This window comes from Patella vulgata, chromosome 7 (genome assembly GCF_932274485.2).
Source record: "Patella vulgata chromosome 7, xgPatVulg1.2, whole genome shotgun sequence".
Lineage (NCBI taxonomy): Eukaryota > Metazoa > Mollusca > Gastropoda > Patellidae > Patella > Patella vulgata.
Window position 1 is genome coordinate 41208199 of NC_065885.2, and position 15534 is coordinate 41223732.

The 15534-nt window shown below is 38.0% G+C and overlaps 1 long non-coding RNA gene across 3 annotated transcripts in view; it reads right to left on the reverse strand.

Moving 5' to 3' along the window:
- LOC126828407 (uncharacterized) overlaps window positions 1-15534 on the reverse strand; it is a 64693-nt gene that overhangs the window by 11161 nt on the left and 37998 nt on the right. For all 3 annotated transcript variants that reach the window (XR_007683020.2, XR_007683018.1, XR_007683019.1), the window contains one exon: window positions 11729-11813. This is a non-coding gene — a long non-coding RNA (uncharacterized LOC126828407). The remainder of the gene's footprint in view (window positions 1-11728; window positions 11814-15534) is intronic.

Sequence of the window (15534 nt, forward strand, 5' to 3'; positions counted from 1 at the left end):
GACTAGACAGCTGTCCTTGTCAGGCCCTCTGTCCTGCATCACTGACAAGGGAGAACCACGCCAGAAAATCTGAATGAACTTTCTCGGCCAATGCAGGGATCGAACACCCGACCTCCAGGCTAGCGAGCCAGAGTCTTACCCACCGTGATCCCCAGAATGGTCGGTAGACTGGTTAACTGAGACTAATTTCAAAACAAGAACACATAACCTATTTTTTTTTTACTCAAAAGTGTCTGATGTTATGTCCGACACTTGTAACCATTTTTCAGTCTATTATTTATGGAGTTAAATGGTTATAGCTTATAAAGTAAAATGTGACTGTTTATTTTTTATATTTTTTTTAAATACACTTTTATTTACGTCAATATTTACAAGCACATGTTAATCACACGGGGTCCTACTATACACAGATCAAAGTACATGTATCCATCAATTGGGAATCGGTATGGAGGAAGTCTTAAAAAGATGTTTCCATTTATTTATGTATAATTCCATGTTCTACTAAAAAGCTTTCATACTTATTAATATTGAGTATATCGTTTCGTAGTTTAGCCCGATATATATAGAACTTAGTTAAAATAATTACATGTCTAATGAAGATCCATTCAGTATTATTTATATAAAAATTCTTAGAGTTTTCATAACTTTTACTCTAAGACTTCCTAAAACAACATTTAGTTAAAAGTTACTCTTTAGAAATATTTATAAAGGGTCTTAGAGTTACTTTTAACTAAATGTAAGACTTGGGTCCTAACCAAACTGTTAGCGATGTAACCATGGGAAATCCGGGGATTCCCTGAAGTTATTTATAGCTCAGTGTTGATGTCATGCAATCACTCTACTCACTGTAGGTTGACTGAAGCCGAAATCGTCACCACTACACAGTTGCATTTTACCAGTAGCTAGGAAACGAAGCTTAATGGCGATCTTCATCTCAGCGTCGATTGAGAAATTTCGTTTAGTAGGACTCGTAAGTAGATGCCGAACTAAATCTGTCACAAAAAGAATCCCACCCATGTCCATTCGATATCTCCTTATCAACTCGTCATTGTTGTACTCCACTAAGAAATCTCTTCTTGTTTTAAACTCTCTTAGGCGGCGTACACGGACGGCCATGTTAACCAAGATAAGAGTACTTTTAACAAGTTAGGAGTGCTACAGGAGGACTCCTAAATATGTGTCATAGTTAGTGGTAATTCTTAAAGTAAAATGTTTTATAAATAGGTCTTAGGAAAATCTACAAAGTTAGGAGTAATTTTTGACAGTTAAGAGTTGGTTCCAACTCTTAGAATTTTTATAAATACTGCCCCCGGTTTGTTAGTTACACCAAGATGTTTGATATGTGTTTTTATATTTATCTTTATATTGCTGCGATCTAAGATAGTATGAAAATGATTCCATATTATTTGCGAAAATGGGCAGAAAACAAAGAGATGTTCTACATTTTCTATATTAGATTCGCAGAAAGTGCAGAGTGTGTTATCTATTTTTCAAATTTTTAATAATTTATCATTTGTGAATATAATCCTATGCAGATATTTGTATTCAAAGCTCCTCAGTTTATTTTTTTTTTAATTTATTTTCTACATCTAGATCGCTTAACTCTGCATCTAGAATATGTTCCCATTCTTCAATGGCTTTTGGTCTGCTGAATTTTGATTTTATCCGGCTATTATAAATATCTTTTGAAGCTACGTTATGAAAATCGGTATTATATATTTTGTGAAAATTAGTATTTATATCTTCGAAAGGAGATATATTACAATTAAAATTTGTATGTATCGCACTTTCAACTTCAGTCAGTTCCTGTACATACCTCAAGATACATTTTTCTATTCCATTTAAGATAAATTGATGTTTTTCTAAATATTGATCATAGATCTTATTTATTTTATCAAAATATTTACTAACGTACCGAATATTATTGTAAAAAAGAACTTTTAAAAATATAATTTTATTATTAATCTTTATATTTGTATTATTCCCAAAAATTTGATTTTCAGCTGCGTAATGTTCTTTATATGCGTTGTGTAAATTTTATACCAGTTGGCATAGAGGTTTTTATAAGATAGGTTGCCAGACAACAAAACATATGCCCACAGCAGCTAAATCGTTCGAGCAGTCTTCAAGGGATGTCACATATTTTTTCCTTTGTATGTAATTGGGGGCCTTTACAAGACAGTTCCATACAGATCAGATTATAAATTTTGTCGTTTGAGGGTTTACAAGGTTCTACAAACTGAAACAAGGTTCTCAACTCTGGAAGTAATCTACAGAAATTGTTGAAATTTGACAGGCTTTTTCTTTTTACTAATTTAAATAATGCATATATATTTCATACAGATCACATGATCACTTTTGTCATTCAAACGTTCACAATCGCCATAACTCTAGAAATTATTGACGGAAATTGCTGAAATTCTATAGACCTGTTTCACAAATTTAAATGATGCATATAAATTTCATACATATCGGATGATTGGATGATAACTTTCATCAATCGAGCATTAACAAGGTATAACAAAGTGAAACAAGGGCAATAACTCGAGAATTATTGTAAATTGCTGAAATTCAGTAGGTTTTTTCGTTTCACAAATTTAAATCATGCATATAAATTTCACAAAGATCGGATGATAACTTTTGCGTAAGAGCGTTAACAAGGTTCAATAAAGTGAAACAAGGGCCATAACTCTAGACGTAATAAATGGAAATTGCTGAAATTCAATAGGCTTCTTCGTCTAACTAATCTAAATAATGCATATAATTTTCAGAAAGATCGAATGATAACTTTTGACGTTAAAGCGTTCACAAGGATCAATAAAGTGAAACAAGGGCCATAACTCTAGATGTAATAAACGGGAATTGCTGAAATTCAATAGGCTTCTTCATTTCAGCAATCTAAATAATGCATATAAATTTCAGAAAGATCGGGTGATAACTTTTTGCGTAAGAGCGTTCACAAGGATCAATAAAGTGAAACAAGGGCCATAACTCTAGACGTAATAAACGGAAATTGCTGAAATTCAATAGGATTCTTCGTTTCAGTAATCTAAATAATGCATATAAATTTCACACAGATCGGATGATAACTTTTGGCGTTGGAGCATTCACAAGGTTCAATAAAGTGAAACAAGGGCCATAACTCTAGACGTAATAAACGGAGTCAATGTGGGCGTATAAGAAGGGAAAACTGAGTCAACAAGGGAGAGGGTCGAAAGACTCAAAAAAGAAAGATAGTTTGCCAGGCAACAAAACATACGCCCACAGCAGCTAAATCGTCCGAGCAGTCGACAAGGGTTGTCACATATTTATTCTTTTGTAGGTAATGAAGGGAATTTAATAGACAATTTCATACAGATGACATTATAATTTTCGTCGTTTGAGGGTTCGCAAGGTTCTAAAAACTAAAACAAGGGCCGTAACTCTGGAAGTAATCTACAGAAATTGTTCAAATTCAACAGGCTTTTTCGTTTTACTAATTCAAATAATGCATATAAATTTCATACAGATTGGATGATAACTTTTGTCGTTCGAACATTCACAAAGTTCAAAAAGTAAATCAAGGGCCATAACTCTATAGACATAATTGACGGAAATTGCTGACATTCAATAGGGTTCTTCATTTCACTAATTTAAATGATGCATATGAATTTCATACAGATTAGGTGATAACTTTTGTCGTTCAAGCGTTCACAAGATTCAACAAAGTGAAACAAGGGCCATAACCCTAGATATAATTAACGGAAATTTGCTGAAACTCAATAGGCTTGTTCGTTTTACTAATTCAAATGATACATATAAATTTCATACAGATCAGATAATAACTTTTTGTCGTTGGAGCATTTACAAGGTACAACAAAGTGAAACAAGGGCCATAACTCATGGCATAATTAACCCTTCCCGAGCTAACCACCTCATACCCATAGAGGGCTATGCAAATATTGAGTAAAAATCAAGCTTTAGACCCTGTTGTGAAAAACCATGCATACCTTGAATATGAATGCGACTACAACTGTAAAATTGCAAATGTATATCCATTATATACTATTCAAAAAAAGTAGGGGATATTTGATTTTGGGGGCATAATACTAAAATATGCAAATGACTACGAAAAAAGTCACTATAGAACCTAACAGAAGAAACATTTCCAGTTACATGTGACGCCCAAACGCACCAATAGCTACCGCATGGAATGCAGGTGATGCTTGGGATCATCATGGGGGTCCAACCCAAGATTTGCACGACTCTGACTTTGAATGTTACAGTCATTGTGGCATTGAATTCCAGGGTGGAAACATCAGTTTAATTGTTTTAGTGACCAGAAAACAAATTTTGATATGCGTCGGCTTACCCAAAATGAAAGGTTACGTGCCCTTGGCATGCTACAGATCGGCACAACACAGGCGGTTGTGGCGCGGACGATGAATGTTTCTCAGTCTGTCATAAGCAGGCTATGGTCCAGATACCGTCATACACAATCTGTACAGGACAGACCACGCTCAGGTCGACCAAGGGCGACAACTCAAGCCCAGGATCGATTTATCCGTAACTTGGCCTTGAGAAATCGTGTCATCACAGCAAATCAGATCAGCGCTCGTCTTCAAACAGACACTGGTGTGAGAGTGAGTGGCCAGACGATTCGGAATCGACTGCATAGGGGTCACCTTCGCGCCCGACGTCCTCGCGTGATCCCTTGTTTGAGAGATCATCACATTCAGGCAAGACGTCGTTGGTGTAGGGATCGTCAACACTGGGATAATCGACGCTGGAGCAATGTGATGTTTTCAGATGAGTCAAGGTTCACTGTTGATTTTGTGGACAGACGTAGGAGGGTGTGGCGTCGTCGAAACGAGCGCTTCCAAGACGTTAACGTCATCAGACATGATCGATTTGGGGGTGGTTCTGTTATGGTGTGGGGAGACATCACTGTTGCTGGAAGAACGGCTTTACATGTTGTTGCAGGGCGTGTTACAGGCCAGTACTACCGGGACAACATCTTGGCAGTCCATGTTGTGCCGTTCGCACGACGTCATGGCCGCCGTTTCATCTTCCAGGATGACAACGCAAGATGTCACAGGGCCAAAAATCGTTACAGGTTACCTCCAACAACAGAACATCACCACATTACCTTGGCCAGCACTGAGTCCCGACCTCTCCCCCATCGAGCATGTCTGGGACATGCTTGGACAGAGGTTACGTCAACGTCAACAACGTCCTGCCAATGTCCAAGAACTTGCTGCTGCGTTGCAACAAGAATGGGACAATCTGGACCAAAATGACCTTAGACGTCTCATTAGGAGTATGCCACGTCGGATCAATGCTTGTTTGGCAAACAGAGGAGGATTTACCCGTTACTGACTTGGTTGTGATGCTGTGGTAACTTTGCTGTTTGACCCCGGGTATCATTTTACCCTTATAATGGTCAGTCTGTGCCTTACTTAGTCTAACGATCATTTGGAATAAATCGATGAATGTGAACTTCATTTCATTTTGTCATTTGTTTCTTCGTCAGTTTCATTAGGTGACTTTAATAACACTTAAAAATCAAATATCCCCTACTTTTTTTGAATAGTATATATGACTTGGGATTTTTGCATATGTTTAGTTTAGATTTTATGGTTACTATGGTTACCAGTGTGTTTCAAAATGGCTGCCATATTATTGTCATAAATGAAATATTGGATATTTTCTTGTCATTAAAAAATTCAAGATGGTCAGGAATAAAGCTATATGGATTATTAACATGATAGATATCCCTTTTGTAAAAATAGTATAGGTTTTTGGGGAAAAGTCACTAAACTGTGATAATAATGTTTTTTTCTAAAAATAATAAAATGTAAACGAGCAGTATTGACAATTTTGCGGTAGGCAACACACATATAAAAATCATCAGTAACAAGTTTTTATTAACAATAAAATAAAAATAAATAAAATATTTGGAAAATAACAATAATATATACCAAAATATTCACATTAGGGTTGCCATGGTAACCAATTTGACCATATCGTATACGTCTATATTGGTAGCGATCTACGTGCGCGACTGTATAAAAGCAGATGAATAATTTCCTCCGGAGAAGTCTCCCTTTTTTGTGTCTTTACTTTGTGACAAACATCTGAATTTTCATCACAAGAAGAATCCCCACTAATAGTATAGTCACTACCCGAATCCAATATAGGCGTGACGTCATCGACATTGGGACTCACGGCTAAATTCAGCCGAAGTCTTTTTGTTGTGAAGGACGCCATTCCTCGGCTGTTCTGACTATTGATGGTTGTTCCGTCAATAGAGGAAACCCCCTCGTAATAAAAACTCGTGTTATACACCATCTAAGGTTAAAACCATGCTTTTACAGGGGAGTAAACCAAGTTAAATAAACTTCCCGACTATTGTCGGGTGCCGCTCTGACAGACTATAAAATTATCCCGACAATCGTCGGGATTAGCTCAGGAAGGGTTAACAGAAATTGCTGAAATTCAATAGGCTTCTTCGTTTCACTAATTTAAATAATGCTTATCAATTTCAAACTGATCGGATGATAACTGTTGTCATTAGAGTGTTCACAAGATTCAACAAAGTGAAACAAGGGCCATAACTCTAGATGTAATAAACGGAAATTGCTGACATTCAATAGGTTTCTTTGTTTTACTAATTTAAATGATGCATATAAATTTCATACAGATCGGTTGATAACTTTTGTTGTTAGAGCGTTCACAAGGTGCAACAAAGTGAAACAAGGGCATAACTCCAGAAGAAATTAACGGAAATTGCTGAAATTCAATAGGCTTCTTCATTTCACTAATTTAAATGATGCATATCAATTTCATACAGATCGGTTGATAAGTTTTGTCATTAGAGCGTTCACAAGATTCAACAAAGTGAAACTAGATGTAATTAACGGAAATTGCTAAAATTCAATAGGCTTCTATGTTTTACTAATTTAAATGATGCATATAAATTTCATACAGATCGGTTGATAACTTTTGTCATTTGAGCGTTCACAAGATGCAAAAAAGTGAAACAAGGGCCATAACTCAGGAAGAAATTAACTGAAGTTACTGAAATTAAATAGGCTTCTTCATCTCACTAATGCAAACAACATATATCAATTTCAAAACAATCAGATGATAAATGTAGTCTGTAGAGTGTTCACAAGAAATTGTGGACGATGGACGGACCGACGGACGGGTGCGACGGCAATATACGACCACATTTCCATGTGGGTGTATAAAAAGGGAGTGTTTAATTTAGGTTTTCTGGAAAGTTGCAAGCATGTAATAAATTTCCACCATATTCAGCCATAATGAATTCATATGGTATGAGCCATGTTTGGACAGGTGACTGGTATTTTTTTTAATCCAAAAAATGCTATTACATATTAGGAATTCTCTTAAGTCAATCATTTTTAATCCGCAATTTTTATTGTTCTGTTTAAGAATATCTCACTTTATTCTATCAGGTCCGTTCCATATAAATTTGTAAAATATTGAATTTAGTTTTTGAATAATAGAATCTGACACTGGATTAACAGTTGCCGGGTAAAGAATTTTTGAAATACAACATGATTTAATTATTTATATTTTTCCAATTAAAGATAATTTATGTTTATCCCATACTTTTAATATTTGTTCTATTTCAGTTATTTTATTGAGTATTCCTGCTTTCCATTCAAGTGTCATCAGTGCGCAATGGTGCAGCGGTGACTCAGTATGGGGCAGGCTCACTTACCGGGCAGTCCAGGGTTTGATCCTGGTCCGGCGTGGTTTGATCCCATGTTGACCTAGACAGTTCCCCAAACTTTCCAGCGTTGTTTCCCCTTGTCAGTGGTGCAAGAAGGGGGTGGGACTGTGGTGGTCAGCATCTAGTTATTTGGATGGAATATAAAACTGAGGTTGGCGTGCACGTAAAAGAACTTGAAATTCGAAATAAAGAGTAGACCGTAACGTTGCTGTTTGGACCAAATTCCCCCAATAGCATAATGTATGTACATCGTCATTATCCCCGTTGATATCGAACAGTTAGGCATTAAACTCCATCTGAGTTTTTTTTCTCTTCATTACAATTGCCACTCCCATACAGTAATATTTAGGTTTTGCCATATATCTATTTTAGTGAGAAAATTACATATTTATAGATGCTTTGTTTCAATTCAAATATTTGTTAGGAATTTAGCCCCAAATCTAATCTGAACTACAGGTTTACAGATATCTTAGTAGAAATACTGTTTTGGTAGAATTTATATGCGACCCCGCCCCATCCCCCCCTCCCCTTGCAGATTCGGTGAACCGTCTATTTTTCGGGCACAAACATCAGAGAATTGAGAATGCGACCACATATCATGGAAAAATACTTGTATAATTGTGTAATTAATTAAAAAAAAACAAATGAAACAGCTTTGTGTTAAAATTCATTTTATTCATAGATTCATTCAGAAAATTCGGGTGACAAAGAAAATTTTCGGGCAAATAAACTCAGCCCCCAACCTACCAACTGCCATTGGCCACCTACTCCCATGTAGCCCCTTACCTGTTATTCAATCCGATTCAGTTTGTTGAATCAAATATTGTTTAAACTATTGTTTTCCCTCCCATTCATATGACTGGGCATTGTCATTCCAGGCCCCTTCCCATCCCATACCACTGACAGGGTGAAACCGCACATTGTGTTCTTGTACATGTACATAACTAATCTGTGTAAGTGTAGTAAATGTAAAGATAGGTTGCCAGGCAACGAAACATACGCCCACAGCAGCTATATCGTCCGGGCAGTCAACAAGAGTTGTCACATATTTTTCCTTTTTTTGGTAATGAAACATTTATAATACATTAAAATCTGATTAAGAGTAACAACTCATTAAGTAACTATCAGAAAACCATTAGAATTTGTTTGGTTTTTATAACGTTATGCCCCATGCTAACGTTTAGTATACAAAACTTTTAACATCATGGATTTAGATATTCAAGTCATAAAGATTCTTGAAAATCAATATACTTGTTCGTCTCAAGATCTTAAACACTGTGTATAAATTTAAAGTCAATCGGATAGTAACTTTAGCCTCTAGAGTGTCCACAAGATTTTTCAAAGTGATCAAGGGCCATGACTCTGGCAGTAATTATCGGAAATCGCTGAAAATCAATAGGATTCTTCGTCTCATGACCTTATACACTGTGTATAAATTTAAAGTTAATCGAATATTAACTTTGACCTCTAGAGCGCCCACAAGATTTTTTGAAGTGATCAAGGGCCATAACTTCGACAGTAATTATCGAAAATTGCTGAAATCAATAGGCTTCTTGGTCTCATGACCTTAAACACTGTGTATAAATTTAAAGTTAATCGAATATTAACTTTGACCTCTAGAGCGCCCACAAGATTTTTTGAAGTGATCAAGGGCCATAACTCCGACAGTAATTATCGAAAATCGCTGAAAATCAATAGACTTCTTTGTCTCATGACTCTAAACACTGTGCATACATTTAAAGTCAATCAGATATTAACTTTAGCCTATAGAGCGTCCACAAGCAATTGTGGACGCTGGACTGACGGACGGATGGGGGCGACAACAATATACGACCACATTTCAATGTGTGCGTATAAAAAATGAAACAAAAAGACTGTTAAAGAAACCTAATTTGATGTTTATACATGTAGTGACAGCATCAGCAGTCAACACCCACCTATTATCAATTGCAGACATTTGACAGAAAGGCAGATAACTCTCTATTACCTTTAATGTATTTCCATATTCTGTATGTTCCCTTGTCCATTATGTTTTCTGCATTTTGGTTTAAATCAAAATTTAAACAATATCATATTCTTTGTCGAGGATGAAGGCATTGGGTGTTTTCGCCAATATTTAATTTGAAGTCAACTTCATAATTGTTAGAGTAAATATAGCATTGTCACAATTTTCATCTGGCCCTAAATCGAGTTATTGCAGAAATTTTGCTTGGAACTCTCTGGGAGGACCTTGTAGCGGAATTCTTGTTCTAAGCAAGCTAGAAATTTTGGCTGAAAATATTGTACACGCAAAAACTTATTTTAATTGAGTCGTGTGACGAAGTAACAGAACAAACATATAGCTGTGGCGGCTTCTTTGATAAACAAGAAATTAAACTTGATTACCCAATCAACAATCTTAATCTCCTGGGCACTAACACAAAGGTGCTAATTAATTGGTGAGATTAACAGAAGTTATTCCCATAAAAGTTATAATATACAAAACCTATATTTTGCCAATGTATCGACTATTCTCTTTTGTTCTAAATTATAACACCGAGAAAAATATTAAGCGAAAAAGTAACGAATATATGGTGTGGTTGCTATGTGATTTTGTTTTAGAACGTCTGAACATACCAACATCTTTAATTTGCTTTTTCTCAAAACTTTTCTGACTTGGGCCACTTCAAACGTATATAGCTCAGTCAATTGTTGCCCGATTGGCACAGATGTCTCACTAGCGCTACATGCTGTGGGATTGTTTGCCAATGACTTTGAAGTGCCTGTGCCAACTCTGCAACAGTTTGTGGTGGCACAGCTTGAGTTCGAACCCGTCATCCAAGTTCATCCCAAAGGTGTTCGATCGGGTTCACGTCGGGAGACATAGCGGGCCAATCCATAACACGGACACGATGATTGTTCAGAAAGTCTCTTGTCAACCTGGCAGTGTGGGGTCGGGCGTTGTCATGCTGGAAAACCATCTGTCGACAAACGCCATGTTGAGCCAGCAATGGAAGCAACACCGGACGAAAAATGGCGTCAACATAATGTTGAGCATTGAGATTGTCTTGGACCACCACCAACTGGGATCGCAAGTTGACGTTGATAGCGGCCCAAATCATGACGCCACCTCCCCCGAAATGATTCCTTTCCAGCACGCCGTTATGAGTAAAGCTTTCATGTCAACGTCGGTAGATACGGTGACGCCCATCAGGAAAACTGAGGTTGAATCGGATTCATCCAAGAAGATGACATTTCGCCATGGTGTGTTGTGCAGATACCCCTGATTTTGCGGCCCATTCCTGTCTGCCAAGTCGATGACGATGCAAAAGGATTTGACCTTGGTAAGGTCAACGGCAGCGTAACCCAAGAGCAGCCAGACGCCTTCGGACTGTTTGAGGGCTGATCTGACGTTGCCGGGTTCCAACAGTTCCCCTGGCAGTAGCAGTAGCTGACTGGAACCTGTTGCGCAGATCCTGTAGTCGGATGTGGCAATCTTGAGCAGTGGTTGTTACAGGTGGCGCTCCAGGTCGGGGTCGATCGGCAACTCTTCCAGTGGCGTGGAAGCGTTGTCTGAGGCGAGCAATGGTCGATGGGTGGACATTAAAGTGTCAGGTAACAGCTACCTGTGAAACCCCCTGATCCAGCATGCCAAAAGCTCTGTTCCTGTTTTCTTTTGTAAGGTGTGGCATTTTTCCAAGTGATGAATGTTGAAATTTTGATCTGTATTTAAAGGGCCAGAGTGCAGGGAATGCACATGCAAAACGTGTGACATGGGACTGCTTAAAATCATGAAAGAAGACAAGTGTTGCATTTGTGAAAACAAAGTTCATTACCTAGAACTGATATTGGGTTCATACCAAGAACTCCACAAAAAGAGACCAATCACAAGTTTCACCTACGTGCCATAAAATAGGAAAGCCCTATAAAAACGTTTACCAGAAATATTTAATGAATTAGACATTGCGTTTTTAATGGCTTTGAGTGTATAAATTGTCTTCCACCTACTTCACCAAACAGCTGTTTCATTGCCATGGTTATACTTCTTTTGATAGATAACAAATCAACAGTTTCCACATTGTTTTCAAATTCCCTAATATAGAAAACACAAACAAAAATATATTACAATGACAACTTTAACTTTATTATGTCTAGTTTATATATTACCCAGGCATAAATAGAAAGGTGAACATTTCAAAGCAATTATGATGGATTAGTATAGTATCAGGCCCGGATCCAGGATTTCGTCGAGGGGGGGGGGGCATACATTGGAGCAAAGGGTAATCATCAGAGTGCCGCATGCATTAGTGGTTTGGTGTAGTCACCAGAGTCTTCGTCGTGGCCTGGGAATCCCATTGCTGGCTGCAGGTGCTGGTCTGAACAGTGACGACCAGTCTTACTGGGGCTGAGCGGGGGGCCACGTCCCCCTGGATCCGCGCCTGAGTATTAATCTATTTAATGTGTGTAATAAATGGTTTCGACTACCCGATTGTATGTGACAAGGAGTAGGGTGGCCTGTCCAACCTTGAGGGTTTTCTCCGGGTCCTCCAGTACCCCCTTTCCCAACTATTAAAGACCGCTACGCACAAGTGAATTAGTGAATAAAATAGAACCATACGCTAGTCCCGAAATGACCTAGTTTATGTCAATCTCAGATTTCTTTCTCTCAAATAAAACCAGCGGCTGCCAGGCAGGATACGCCCACATGTTGCAAGAGATGGATAGAGAACAAGCTAAAAACAAAAACAAGTTTTTGTACAATCAGGGTCATAATCCAGAAAGTTATGGTCTGAAATGCGCAAATATCAAAAGGGACTGAGATTTTTGGAATATAAAATTTAGATAAAAATTGTGACCTCTAGAGGGTCCATAACCTTTGAATTACATACTTACATACAATTTACATACAAAGAGCGGCCATTTTGTCAGCAGTTTCATTTCGATTTTCCAAAAATTCCAATTCAACCTTCATTATGGTGGAATAGTGATCTAAACGGTTTTTAAAATCGAAAAACAAATTGTGACCTCTAGAGAATCCACAAGTTAAAAATGTGATTTTTTCGACCAATCACGGACCATAATCCAGGAAGTTACGATCCGATATGCGCTAATATCGAAAGGACCCAGGATCTTTGGGTTATAAACATGTATTTCAAGTTTAATCAAAATCGGATCAAAATTGTAACCTCTAGAGTGTCCACAAGCTAAAAATGCGATTTTTCGTACAATCAGGGGCCATAATTCATGAAGGTTCGATCCAATATGCGCGAATATCAAAAACAACCAAGATCTTTGGTTATAAACATGCATTTCAAGTTTCATCAAAATTGGCACAAAATTGTGACCTCCAGAGAGTCCACAACAGGGCTTCCACTTCAAAATTTTCCCAACCGGTCATTTTTCTCATGTAGAAAGTGGTGCTATTTTTAGCACATAATAAGAAGTCAAAAACTACATGCTATTGGAATGTTGATCGGCTTTAATTGGGTCAAGAACAGTCACACAAAAATCCAATCTCACATCGACATTATAAATAAAAGAACACATGTAATCAATTATCATCATTTATTTATTTATTCATTCATAAAATATAAAAGTAACATGATACATTCATTCATCACACTATTTTCCTAATTTGTTTACAATATTGCCCATATATATTTGTCGGTTTTTACAAGATTTCCATGTCTGTAAAGTGGTGGTCCCTCCATAGAAATCCTCATTAATTCGTCAAGAGTTTTCATGCTCAAGGAACATCGTAACTTGGTTTTTATTACGTTCTGGCGTGAGAAACCCCGCTCGCAGTCAACACTGCGTACGTGACGAATTCGACTGTTGACTATTTCTCCATACACGGGGAAAAAGTAGTTCCAAATGATTAGCTCACGTAAATATACTGAGCGCCATGGAAAACGCATCACTTTTTTTCACAAATATTTTATTACTAGGTGGGTTTGTATGTATAATATTATGCAGTACTATGAACTATTGTTTCACACAATGCTCCCAAACACAAAAAATATCGGCCCGTGTGCACCAAAAAAAATTGCACAAGATGCACATGAAAAACCCAATATTCACGTGCAGCATTGTGTGTGAGCCCCTTTAAAAGCATGTTTTTAACTTAATGTGCAGTACCATGAACTGTGAAACGTCAATCTGTCGTAATTTGTTGTTGGACGTATGAAGGAATCGAGCTAGGGATGCCGAGACTTACTGAAAATCAACAAAATGAAGCCATGGGAATGTCCAGGGCTGGCATGTCTACACGTGCTATTGCCAGACACTTCAATTGTCATTAGTCCACTATTGTAAGGTTGGTGTAACGTGTTAGAGTTACTGGATCAACACGTGAGCGTCAACGGCCTGGTCCACAACGCGTTACAACCCAGGCTCAAGACCGCTACATCCGGGCCACTCATCTGCGTGACAGATTCCGCCCAGCAACTCAAACAGGTGCAGCAGTCGTCGGAAGACAAGGACCAGTAAGTGCCAACACTGTAAGACGTTGTCTAAGAGAAGTAGGACTCCGTGCACGACGGCCTTATGTTGGAGCTATCCTCAGGGATCATCACCGTCAGCGGCGTTTGATATGGGCTCAAGGACACCAGACATGGAGAAGAGTAGACTGGCAAAGTGTGCTCTTCAGTCATGAGAGTCGCTTTCATCTTTATCACCCTGATGGCCGTCAACGTGTGTGGAGACGTCTTGGGGAACGTCTTGCAGACTGCTGCATCTTCAAAACGAATCGATGGGGTGGGGGAAGTGTAATGGTGTGGGGAGGCTTCACATTTCATCACCGGACCGCCCTACACATTAATGCTGTAGCCTACCGTGATGATGTCTTGCAACCAATTGTTGTTCCGATGTTTCGAGCGCACCCACAACTTCAGCACTTCCAACAGGATAATGCACATCCGCATACCACCCGTTTTAGTATGGACTACCTGGCTGCTAACAACATCAATGTCTTGGACTGGCCAGCCATGTCTCCGGACATGGCACCGATAGAACATGCCTGGGATGGGATTGGACGCCGTCTGTATCGGAGACCACAGATACACACCATTGCTGCTTTAGAAGCAGCTCTTGTCCAAGAATGGAACAATTTGCCCCAGGCCTTCTTTCAAACATTGGTAAATTCCATGCGACGTCGCGTAAGAGCCCGAGGAGGACACACACGCTACTGACATCTATGTCATACTTTTGGTTTTGACCCCTCTGACTTTGTACCGTTGATTACAGATTAAACATCCTTAAGTGTACAAATGTGTTGTTATTGATGTGTTCCTATTTGAATATTGTTCACAATAAGAAGCAAAATAAATAAGAGATGTGTACAGGATCATTTTGTTGTACGAAAAACTAAGTGATGCGTTTTTCATGGCACTCAGTATAATTTAAAGTCATAAAAATGTACAATAATTAACATAATTCTTAAACTTATCAATATATTAACTTGTATTGATATTTTGTGAGCTCAAATAATATCATGCTAGTATTTTCACTCGATAACATGTCAAGATGTTTGCACATATTTCAAAAAGGTGGCCAGCGAAAAAGTTCTTTGTCAAGCAAAGTGACTTCTAGCAATTGTTATATAAAAGAAAAAAAATTGATTAAAAACACACCTGGCAATACACCTTTTGTGTGGGAATATCATATCTTAACCACGGGAATATTTGTGACCATTTAGTAGAGAATTTACGGCTGACTTTGTTTTTCGGAGCGGAACTATCTTCCTCGTGGGCCGGTGTTGAAGAAGGGAGGTCGGATTCATTGATGGCAATATCATCATCTCGCTTTCTTTTGTT